The sequence below is a fragment of the Anser anser genome (assembly GCF_964211835.1).
Source record: "Anser anser genome assembly, chromosome: 2".
Lineage (NCBI taxonomy): Eukaryota > Metazoa > Chordata > Aves > Anseriformes > Anatidae > Anser > Anser anser.
In genome coordinates, this window is record NC_139721.1 from 130287147 (window position 1) to 130299867 (window position 12721).

The 12721-nt window shown below is 37.8% G+C and overlaps 1 long non-coding RNA gene across 1 annotated transcript in view; it reads left to right on the forward strand.

The window, feature by feature from the left end:
• The first annotated feature begins 1152 nt into the window (after nt 1-1152).
• The window catches only part of LOC310895893, a 30653-nt gene continuing 19084 nt past the window's right edge, over nt 1153-12721 (forward strand). The window contains exons 1-2 of the long non-coding RNA XR_014581034.1: nt 1153-1194; nt 3381-3570. This is a non-coding gene — a long non-coding RNA (uncharacterized lncRNA). The remainder of the gene's footprint in view (nt 1195-3380; nt 3571-12721) is intronic.

Consider the following 12721-nt stretch of genomic DNA (forward strand, 5'->3'; position numbering starts at 1 on the left):
TACATGTAAAAAATGTTCAGTAATGCACTCAAGCCCTCAAAAGTGAGGGAATAACCTGATTACAGTTAACATATAATTTAATAGTCATATACCTGATTTTGAGCTACATTGCAAAGAGTAACTTGCAGCTATAAATGATTCCCTTGGTCTTTTAGACACGTGTATCATATTTAAGGCTAAAAAAGACAGATTCCATGAGTGTCATTGATATGAGTAGAGGCAACAAAAGCTCTACTTAGGCAACATGCTATAGCTCTAACAGAGGAAGGAAAAATAACAAAAATGTTGGTTTAGTCAAGAATTTAAAATTGTTTCCTTCAATAATTATTGATGTAACACTTATGCTTAATTATTATTTTTTAATAAGATTTAGTAATGTTACTAATTAATACAGTTGAAAATTTCATACTTGTACACATACATGGCATTACAGCAGCATATGGAAAGTATCAATTTTCAATATATCCCTGTTGTGAAAATTTAGAAAACTAATGACAATACACTATTAAGTTACCTTAAAACACAGAACAAAACTGTGATAAAAAAATAAAAATATTTTTTATTGCTATTCAACTTCCTCCAAAGTATATTTAAGTAGAAACAAGGAAGGATAAAATATTATATGTATGTCCATCTTTTGAGGTCCCCAAAAAACTTGACTGTTCTATACATTAGATGGGTGTGTTTGGCATCTGTATGTTTATGTATATAAAGTAAGAATATAAAGCTTGATTCTTTGAGATGCTGGCAAAAAAATCCTGGAAAAAGTAATTAAATACATACTTGAGTGGCGTGTTTAAAGTAAAGCTGTAGACTTGCTTTTAAACAGTTTTGGCTATATTTTTCAGTACTCCAAGCCAAATTATTCAACACTTCGTGTGATCCAGGTTTATTGAGCAAAACTATATCACACACACACACAAACATACGTAATATATATATATATAATTTTGTTCTGAATTGTCCTTTTTTTTATTTTTTTCCTTAACGTTTTCATTTAAACACCACTCTGAAATGTGGACAATTTAATTCTACCAGAAAAACATAGCTGTTAGTGGGAAGCCTTGTTCCCATGGGAACTGTTGATTTGTCATCTGGCTGTAGCCAAATTCGTACTGGGCTTTGAATATCAGTATAGTATCATTGATCTGGACATTGTATTCAGCAGGGAAGCCAGTGAATGGAGGGGGCAGGGTAAGCCACCTGTGTTACTAAGCTCTTGACATGCTGCATTTTCAAATATCTAAAGGTGCTGTTTTTTTTTTTTTTTTCCAGTTTGACTGACTTTCTGAATGTATTAATATATAGAACAGCTGTATATAAAAAAAAAAAAAAAAGAGTACTTATGAATGAATGAGGATGTCTAGATCAGTCCTGTGTTCATTTAAATAGGATAGATATTCCAGTAGAAATAAATGAGAAATTTAGCCCAAGTGCTATTTAGGCTAAAGAGACACGAAAGTTGTTCCTCTTAAAATGTCCCCCAAAGCAGAGAGATTTTAAGTGACGAAGATCACAACACAAAGGACCTCAGTCTTTCTACTGGTATTCGTCTTTATTCTTGTACACTTCTAAGTGAGGAGTCAATGGTTTGCACTAGACACAATGGAAATCTAAACCAAGATATGTGAGCACTATCTCTTGTGAACAAGCTTGTGCTTATTCAATATTTTGCCCATGGTTTGTGTGGCCTAAAAGGTATATCTATTACAGAGTTTTTTGGAATGTGTTTCAATACTTCCTTTACTCTAAACAGACACTTTATATCTAGAAATATAATATATACCCTGGTTGCCAGCAAATTCAGCTTAATGTCTATGAATTTTGTTAATTAGTAAAGAAATTGGGAAGTAGCCTATGTAAAACTAAAGAGAATAAGGTGCAGCATATTTTGCAGGCTTTCTATCTCTGCCTATTACTCCAGTGGCTGTTAGGAGATGAAGACCAAAAGTTGCTAGAAAATTAAAAGTTATAGAACTTGTACATAGTGATAGTTTTAGTTAGGGTTGAAAATACTAGAAAACTTGACAAAAATATTTCATATCTACCAATATTGAAAAGTAATGTTCAAAGTAATTGAACTTTTATAGGCTTTACTTCTTTTCCACAAATAAATCAAGAATAAGTGAAATCTGATTTGCAGGAGTCGCAGCTAGTATAAATATGAGGAGAACCAGTTGCTCAGAATGAAAAAGAAAATTGAATGTAATGCATCTGGCTTAATGATCGAATCTGGTATGGACGACAATATTGTCAGTGCCAATGATCATAGAAAAGTGGGTTTCTCTGAAAAAAATTGTGAATAATCCATTGAAAAATTTTGCTGTGTGAAATACCTGTACATCAAGTACTCAGAACTGTGTATAAGGCATCTCTTAGACGTGGCAGAATGATGGGTCAATCCATCAGCATAAAACAGTTTTGCTCTTTCTTGTTGCTTTTCTTATATTTTTTTTTCTTTTCATTTTCTCTCCCCCACCTTCCCCAACCCCCAATATCCCACTGAATTCAATTAAGATTCAGAAACATGCCAAACTTTATAATTTCTTTTTTTTTAAATAAAGAAGTTTTCTGGCCTGGCAGCTCTTCCTAAGCTTGCCCCTTTCTGCTATACTTTTAGTTCCGTCTTTCAGCAAATCAAACGGTTGACATGAAAAGACATCAATCACAGATATTTCTTGGGATGTATAAAATATGTACATTCCAAGCCTCTTGAACAGCATTAAGCAGCTGTGGTTAATGTTTAAACTACAAATATGTTAAATATATTTTGAATTTTGCAACATTTGCTATTCCAGTCATTAAATGAACTTTGCAGGTGTTCAAATACAGAGTAATCCTGGATTTTTTACCAAGACTGTTAACAATATTAAACTGAAACTCTGAAACCCAGGAACACTAAATAAGCTAAAAAAAATAAGTGTTGATAAGTGAGTTGAATTATGCTACAACTGGAATATTTGCTGAAGAGGAAAAAATAAAGTTGCTTAAAAAAAATCTCAGCAGCTTCATTTTAAGCATGGTACCAGATTCAACCTCTTTATATGCCTTCCTGTTTCCCTTTCATGTAAAAACATTTCTTAAAGAAACAAGTCCCTGAATGTTTCTAATCACCATGCTTTGTATTGAAGCTGTTTTTATTAATGTTTATCTCTAAACTTGTCATTGTCATAATCTATGTGCAATGGAAAAGTGACAGGGGAAATTGTTGGATCCCATCAATGGAAATGCCAGGGTTTCATTCATCATCAGGAGTCTGCGACAGAATCATTCTCAATGCTAAAAATGGTCTGCACTTACACATGCAATTCTCCCATGGAATTCCCTTGTTTCTGGTTTGTTTGCTCAGGCTTGTGCTGCTGTCTCTGTCTGTGTAATAGGTAGAGAACTGGTGTCAGAGCAGGGGGATTGCACCCATCCCAGGAAGGCACATCCACCCAATGGAAAGCACAAGAAGAAAGGGAGAAATTTAGCAGCCAGGTGGACAAGAAATCCCCTTGCACCAGGCCAACCCAGCCAAACAACCACTGCTATCCATGGTAGATTCCTTCTGCCTTCTCCGGTTAGATGGTAAGATCCCTGTTCCTGGGATTATTTGTCCATCCTACAGTGGGTTGCCGGGTCTTTTCTAAAGTTCTTGTTTACCACTGTGGTGCAATTGGGCACTAGAGCACATATGAGCGTGAAGGTTTTGCATTGCGATTTTGCTCCATCACATTAGCCTCTTCAAGTTCTGGCGTGACCCAGACATTGCTTATCTTGTGAATGCATATCATTTCTTTTAAATATAAGTTTTTAAATGATTTTAAAAATCACTTAAAAGAAAAGTTAGAGGACTGTTAAAATGTATGGAAACATCCTTTTAACCAATCCAGTGTTAAAGGCATAATTTTGTACCCAGAACAGCCTTCCTAGATTTTTTTCTCTTTTTAGTGCAAAGAACAGAACAGTACTACAATAAATTTAAGATTTATAGCTGCTCCTCTAAAGCCAGCCTTTAAGTACCATTTTTGTTTATGCTTTTAATAAGGTCATCTAGTTGAAAAAGAAGTTCAAGCTTGTATGCAGTAGCCATGTGACTTGTTTAGTCAATCACAGCACAGGATATTTTAAACCCATTTTACAATGGTGTATAAAAGCTTGTCTCAATAACCATCTGGAGAATATTGAGTTTCATAACTGGTAGGAATTATTCAATATCCTTCTCCCCACAGGAATAACAATTTCAAAATCTTCAAAGACTGATATCTAACTGGAGAAAAGGTATTTAATGTTGTTAAAACTGGAAATTGTGTAGAACTAAATAACTCTTTTTGATCTACCTGAAAAATGACTTTGTAGGCCAGGGAAATAGTTTCCCCTACTGTCAAGTTTTATATATAATCAACATTTCTTTCCCTTTTCATCATTGAATTATTTATTCCACAGTGAACCCAAAAATGTTCTTTTCTGACTGGGGCTTAGGATACCAAGCTGATTAAATTAAGGGGAAAGCTTTTGTTTTCCTTTTCATAACTCGTAAAAACTATTTACCTTTTTTGTTCTTAAATTTGGGACTAGCTTCCTGGCATGTTTACAGGATCACAGTGGTGAAAAAAAAAAAAAAAAAAAAAAAAAGCCTTCCTCCTAATGCTAAGGACCACTGCAGAGTCAGGAGGTAGAACTGTGTTTTTGAAGTCAGGAGGTGCAGTGCTAGTAAAGTCAGTGAAGTTGTCTGGATCCCCACCAAACGATGCTGCAGGCAGCTAGAAGTTGGGGCAGCAGCCACAGATACCCCAGTACTGGCGGATGTCTCCTCTTCCAGCACCAGTGAGGGCTACAAGTTTTGGACTACTGAATCCTGCACTGCCCTGTGTGTAGAAATGGTTTCTCTGTGCTCCTCAAAAACAACAGAAATCACTATTTTGTACATACAAAAGAGGCCTTTTCTATCTACTGGTGCATGGCCACGTGCAAACACGCCCATAGTTTATTCCTTTACCACCTTGCTTGGTGCAGAGTAACCACAAAGTCCTGTTGTGCTGAACTCAGCTGGTAAAGCATCACATAGAAGTCTGTGTTTCTGAAACAACAACAACAAATAAATAAATAAATAAATAAATAAAATAAAACCTGCTACAACAAACAATGCAATAGAGAGGTAAATGACATTTTCCCCACCTATGATGGGTAACAGAATATTAAAATTTCAAAAAAAAATAACCAACCCTTAAAAAGAGAGATTCCTGAAACAGAATATGATGCAAAGATTACACCTTGAAGAGGGGTTTAAAAATTACATGACGTGTTAGTAGCTGGGCCACACAAAAAAAAAGCCTAAGATTTGCACACCTCACTGCAACCCCCTCTCTTTCTCAAACCAATTACCAGTTACTTGGCATCTAGAGCAAAACCAATGTCATTGAAAACACACTAGTGCATGAACTTTTTTTTTATTAATTTGAATGAGGACTTTTTATCAATATGAAAGGATGGTTACCCCCAGAGTAAACACTTATCTGTAAAATAGAGATTATGCGCTTAATAACATTTAATATTTTGGCATCTCAAACCTCCTGTGTAGATCAGTCTGGGAGAGTGGTGTTTATTTTCTTGCTACATGTGAAAGTTCATTCCCAGTATCAAGTTTGTTTGGTCCACTAACTTTGTTAACCTTTGCATTTACTTCTGTATTTGATGGCCTTTCATGAGCAGCCACTTTAGTAGCTAGGATAGAAACAGTTACATCAGGGTTAGAGGTCATAGCCATTATGGGATTTCAACTTAAAACAGTCACTGCTTTAGGGGGATCACAGTGTGTTTGTGATTAATTATTTTCTTTGAGAGAGTTTCTATGAACAAGATTATTATAGTAATATATAAACCATCTGGGTAACCTTTAATATCTACCTACTTTCTTGATGAAATAATAATCAAGACTTTGTGAAAAATACCTCCCTACCTAACCAGAAGCTACCAGAGCAACAGTGCTTTCCTCTGCCTCTTTCAAGGAATTCCAAGGAAGGATAATTGGGCAAAAATCCACACCAAGTGCAAGTATGTTTTTTGACAGAATACAGTTCCTTACATTTTGATGCAAATTTAAGAGCTTTATAATTTTTTTAGTGGCATACTTTTAGCCTTTTACATATTTTACAAACACACGTGTGGGTGAAAATGTCTGCATAAGCTTATTTTTATACACCACTCCAGAATGTCTTTACTGAAGTCAAAACACCAAATAACATTTTCAAAAACTAATAAAATTATATTTATATCTTTAAGAAATACATTCCCAATCACATAGTTCAGATTCACAGTGCTCCAGAGACACTGAAATCATTGCTTAGAAACAGTATTTGCTGACTTCACCAGGGTAACAGTTTAATCCTTAAAGTAATCAACTTTCGCCCTCTTCTTGGGTCTTTCAACTTTTAAGTTCTCGCTGGTCTTTTTGAGAAAAACAGCACTAGGAGACAGCTATTATTCTCCTCCATGGGATAGTCCACTTCATTCCAACAAGTAATATCATCTTCTGTTTACACTCATCTGAAACAAGTGCACAGGGTCACCCTCTACACTCTGATGTTTTAGCAAAGCAAAAGGAAAGACTCTGCAGCAGGACATAACAGAACTCTGAAACACGAATAACCTGGCAAGCAGACTTTGCATGCTTATTTATTTCTTGCATTTGCTTGTCTTGGGAAAATAAATAAATAAATCCCGATATCATTATTTCTAACAGGCTGAAGCACTGTAATAGAGAAGTCAGCTTTGGACAGTATTTCCTTTTGTCTGCTTTTATGTCAGGGACCAGATATTCAGCTGCTGCAAACTCCATTGACCTCAGCTTATCCTTTCACTTGAGGAGGTGAACGTCATATTTAGCAAGTAGGTATTAACATTTTCAGGAAGAAAAATTACTGAAGCAGTTTAGATGGAAAAAAAAAATACACAATGTTTTTCTTAGCATAGTCCTAGCAGAATGGCAACCAAATTATAGGAATAAACCACAATACATACACAAACAGAAGTCCACCACAATTAAATCACTAGCTCTAAGATCTACTAGCTAAACAGTAAGGAAACCAAGAAAGCTACACAAATTATTCTGACTGAGTCTGAAGCAATAATTCTTTTTGCAGTCTGCAACTCAGGGAAAAAAACAAACAAACAAACAAAAAAAAAAAACTATGAAAACTCCTTATTATGCCCTGCTGCTTTCTAAAGTCTGCCTTTGCCTTTGGTGAAAAAGCATCTATGCAAAGAATTGCTTGAGCTCCCATAACTCTCCAGGCCCAAAATAGCAGTAGTACTCCAATGTTTTGTAACAACTAAAATCCTCTGCCTTAGAGGAAGAAATGTACATTTTGATTCGTTGTAACCCACTCACTAACTGACTTGTCTGCTCTCTTCAGCCTCTGCTGAGTGATGCGGTCATTTGAAATAAGCAGGGAGCTGGCTGCTGGGGCCAGCAGCCCGAAAGGAAACCTCTGAAAGCAAGAAAGAGAATCACAATTTGGTTACAAACCCCTAGGCACATGGCTAACCCTGAAAGATATATTGAGGAGCACATACTGCAAAACAAAAGCCCACAGTAATTTAATCACTGGACCTAAATCTGCTGGCTGCACAGTAGATGACCAAAAAGTTTCCAAAATAGCGTGTCTAGAGGATCATCTTACCGGTCACTCACCCCAACTACAACCAATAAGGCTATTAAAAGATTTTAGCTGTATGATGTCACATCACCTTCCCTTTTTGTTGATTCTTTACAGAAAACCTTGAAAATACGTGTAGAGAGCTTTTCTTTTTGATAACTGTAAATCCTTCTTGGACATCAATATGATATTTGTGGACACATTTCCACAAAGTAGCTACTCCAGATAGTTTGCTATGTTGAAAGAGAGCACAGCTTCTTCACCCAGCTAGGCAGGTGCTTTTTGCTAACGTACTTAAGACTCCTCTCCTTGGCTGGATAGTGCAAAAGCTGCCTGTGTGACTGTGCTCTGACTCATGCATGGGCTACGTCCAACAGCTCCCAGAATCATTCTGCAGCTTCTAGAACAACACCCAGAGGGAAGCACCCCCCTTTTTTCTTCCAAAGTCATGTTTGAATTAGGATTGCTGTTAATCACTGCTTCTCTAAATTGGTTTTAAATATTTGAATTCATTCAAATGCAGGTGTCAAATCCCCAGCTGCGAGTTTCCTCTATGTGATGTGGCGGTATTTTCCTAAACTGCTTTGATGTGGTAATTTAACCATAGGAACTGTCCGCTCATTGATTTGGGTGCTTTAGTAGCACACTGCAGTCTGGCTACTCAATCTAAACTGTATATTGTTTGGTAGCTCTGAGTTTGCCTTAAATACTTGGTAGGGATGTATATCACTGATTTACATCACTGCATCACTGATTTAGCATTCTTGCTCAGTTTCTCTCTCTCTCTTTTTTTTTTTTTTTCTTTCTTAGATTGCCTTTTAATGTATTTAGAGCAAATAAAGTTTTGAGCAGGGGTGCAATGTTAGGAATAAGATATCTGCCCTGAATGTACTCATCACAGTCTCAACACAAGCACTGGCACAGTGCTGTTGGGTCACAGTTAATGTACTTTTTCCCTGGAGTCTTCTCTTTAGGCATGCTCTGTGGTGACCAGCATCATCTCTGCCATCACTCCTCTGGTTGCTGCATGCCAGTCTGGCATGGAGATATCAAAATTGAGGGCAGAGTAGTTCTCCTGATCATTTCTACAAAAATGGTGTCTATACTTGAGGTGTAGATGTGGAAGAAAAAAGTAACTTTCTTCTTGTGAAGACAGGTGTCACCATTCTTTTCTTACCTCTGATGGGTAAATTGAGACAGCTTAGCTAGAATCAGTGAGATTCCAACCACCTGCACCAGCTGAAGGTTTTTCTCAGCCTGTGAGGGGTCTCCATCCTATTTGTCTGGTTCTAAATTAAAGGATGAAGCTTGGGAATCACACTTTTTTTTTGTAATGAGATTTGCCAGGGGCAGGGGAGGCTGTGTTCCTCCTCCGCAAGAGGAGTCCTTCCTCCTGCAGGAAGCCATGGGACAGGGGAGGCACAAAACTGCATTCAGGTCTTGCGTCCCCCAGGGAGTGCAGCCAGGAGTCACATCACCCTTCTGAACATGTCTTAAAACTGCCACACAACTAGCTGCTTGGCACAGGAGTGAAATTTACTTCTGTGCCTTACACAGGACTGGGCACATTACAGGAAATTAAAACATAATCTATTACTATGATAATACATTCATACAAATCCAGCAGCAGTATCAGAAGACCTCCTAAACAAACACCCCTCAAAGTGCTACTTTAAATACTGCTGCTCTGCATCAAGTGCTCATGGTTTTTCTCTTCCTACTCCTCTACAGAGCCTTCTACCTCACCGCCCCACACCTCTCCAGTCACATCCACCCTCTTGCTCATATCCCGGTTGTGAGGCACTCTACCTTGTTTCTGCAAAGCTTATTTTAGAAATCCTGTCACATCTTGCCCACTCTATTTTTTACCCAGTAGAGGAAGACTTGACACTCCAGTTTCTAGTAAAGCAGCGGGGGAGACCATTTGTTTCTTACCACTATATTTATTATGTTCTGTCTGCCAAGGGAGGGAAGAGGAATGAGCAAAAGCAATATTTGTGCCCATTTCCAAGCAATGTCAACTGCTTCTACTTGGCAGCTGCTAAGACATCTTCTCCACTGGATATTAAAATATTCTGCCACTTTTCTGCTCTCTTAGAAACCCCGATGAGGACTTTAAAAGGTGAACATGTGTTCCTGCCCTGAAGTCAGACAGTTTCTTGTGGTGGCAACACTAATATGAACCTCAAAGAAACTTTCCCAGATGTAAAACGAGAGCTGTGTTCAGAGGTTTCCCCAGAGGTCGAGCCAGTCACCTCCTAACACAAAGCAGGCCCAACCACGCTGGGTTGTCACCAGAGAAATAGCTTCTCAGGCGGTGCAAATTTGATAGATCTCTGCTGACTTGGCTGCGACAAGGCTGACAATATACACCAGATGAGGACCTGCCCTGAAGCCTCTTAAGACACAGCCCAAAAGCATATCCTGGAAAACCTCAACTGCTGGGAGAGCTCCTCCTGTGCTGGGTGATGGTGAGGTAGCTTCCTTTCTCCACTGCTGTTTGAAGGAAACAGTGAATCTGCAAGCCCAAATGCAGTCACACCTCATAAAAAGGCAGGAACAGCAGGGCCTGTGGGCAGGTAGGAGGGAACAGTGCTCTCCATTGGCACCCAGATGGAAAGAACCACTTCCCAGAGATAAGGAACCCCATCCTGATGCTGCCACATCAATTTGGCCCAGGGTTGGGCTTGTGCTGTTTCATGGGGTGCTGTACAAGGTGCAGAGCCAGCCCTCTGGCAACCCAAGAATGATCCATTGCTTTTCTGGCTCAGGTGACAAGAGATGGTTCTTGCTGGGTACTGGTAGAATAACCTGATGGGGTGAGCCAGGTATTTATTTGGCATTTTTCTCTTCCATCACAGAAAATGGACAATTCTCTGTTTCTCTGCTCTCCACAGAAACTAATAGAAGCAACCTGTTTCCTTGCCCATAAATTCACCTCTTGCTGGACAAAAAATGCTGTGCCCAAAAGAACTCAACTCTCTTGACTTTGTTCTAATTAAATGTTCATTGCTGCTTCCTTTGCCTGCTTCTGGCTTTCTGCACCTTACAAATATACACATATCCTTCAACCAGGTACAGTTTATAGTCCACCTGTTGTGTACCTTGTGCTTTGGATGGAGACTTCCCATTGTTTCTTGGCTACTACACAGGTATTTAACTGGAGTTTCAAAACTACCTGGAAGTAGACTGGAAATTGACATTGCTTCACTTTAGCAATGTTTGTCTGCAAACCTGGGTCCTGAAGCATGACATAGCACTATGCTTTTTCATCTGGAGTAAACTGGGAGAAGAGGCTGCTTTTGTTTCTTTCAGTTTCTTCTGTTTGCATAATATAAATTAACTACAACCATCAAGAAAAAAAAAAAAAGGAATAAGCGAGGAGAAAGATCTCCTAGATTTTTATTGATCATGGAGTGGAGATTAATTTGCATGTTGAAACTGATTTGACAGCATTTTTATATGAGAAATAAAAGACTTACATTTTTCAATTATCAAAGCACTTCCTAGGTACTGATAGATGTCTATTTTAATTTTTGCACTCTATCAGTCATTCTTCAATAATTTCTTTTCTAAAAAAGGGGGTTTATTCTGCTTCAGATTTTCAAAGTGGTTTCTCTTGCTTGCAGAGATAAAATAATGTTTTTTTCTGTTGTGAACCTGAACATCCTGAACTTCCTTCTGTTATGAATTCTTGCCCTACAGCTTTTTCCATTGTAGTAAAAGTGATCTAATTGACTCCACTGCAGCTCGTCTGATCTTTCAGCTCTATGTTTTCTTTTTAAGTTCTGTATTTCAGTAAGAGTTAACATATAGCCTAGGAAGATATTTACTTGATGATCAACAAGGGCTCCCTGTTTATTCTTTATGGGTCAGATAGTCTTACTATTCATACTCTGAATTGTTTAAGGAGACTCCATGGCCTGAGAAGGTGTGTTACCTGCTCTGAGACAGACAAGGTATCTGTATCATAAATAGGTGGTGCTCCAGAAAGAAAATTCTACAATGCACCATAGATTAAATGACATAATAAATTATCTATTAGAAAAATATCATAGTTTGAAGGGTTTTTTTTGTTTGTTTGTTTTTTAAGAGTTCTTAAACATATATATCTGCTCCAGCAGATTGTGCTATGAAACGTGCAAATAGAAATGTAGGCTCTGTTCTTCCAAGACTGTGGGTTAAGGGACGTTCAAGATATATTAATTAATGTTAAAACCAGCTGCCTGATAACTTTACTCTCACTTAGGCTACTAACCACAGCAGCAACCAGCAGGGAGTGGCAGCTTTCCAGGCACTGACTAGAGGCAGCTAAAGTACACAGCAGCAATGTTAGGTTTCTCTTGCTCAAGAACTAGAAAACTTCATAAAGGATGCATTCATTCTACTAAACCACAGTTTATGATCATTTGCTTGTCAAAATCTGTAGCATCTTTCACTTGAATAAATAACAAAAAAAGAAAACATTGAAAAAAAAAAAGAGAAAGAAATGGTTCTAAAAAATGCTAAGATTACTTCTTCAGGCTGGCTTTGTATTGTTCTAAAAAATAAATAAGTTAATGAATATCTAATCTAAAAAAGTAGAGCATGGGGATAACAAGATCTGTCATCTCATTCAATATTGTATGTTCACAGTAATGAAACTGCCTACCCAAGATATATAAGATGTATCGAATTCCTCTAGACTTTTTTTGTTGTTTTGTTTTGTTTTGTTTTCTGTCCCATTTAGAAACACATCTAATGTTTCTCTCAGAAGCCACTTACACCTTTGTCAGAGTTCAGCCCATTAGGCTGAAATTCTCTGTGCCAGGACTCTGCCTCAGGTTGAATTTATTTTGAAGGTTTCTGCTAAAATGGGTTGGTGGTTTGTTTGAACAAGCTTATTGAAAATATAACTCAGTCAGGAGGCAGGGTAATGATCCAACTCTTTCCTCTCCCTGCCCGCAGAGGCTGACAAATGGTGAGTGGAAGCTGGCGGAAGGGCTTGGACCACAGCTCAATAGCATTCAGTTTCCCCAGGATAGTGCACCACTCCACTGCTCCTCCCAAATGAGGAAAATTAAAGTTACCATCGAGTTTGT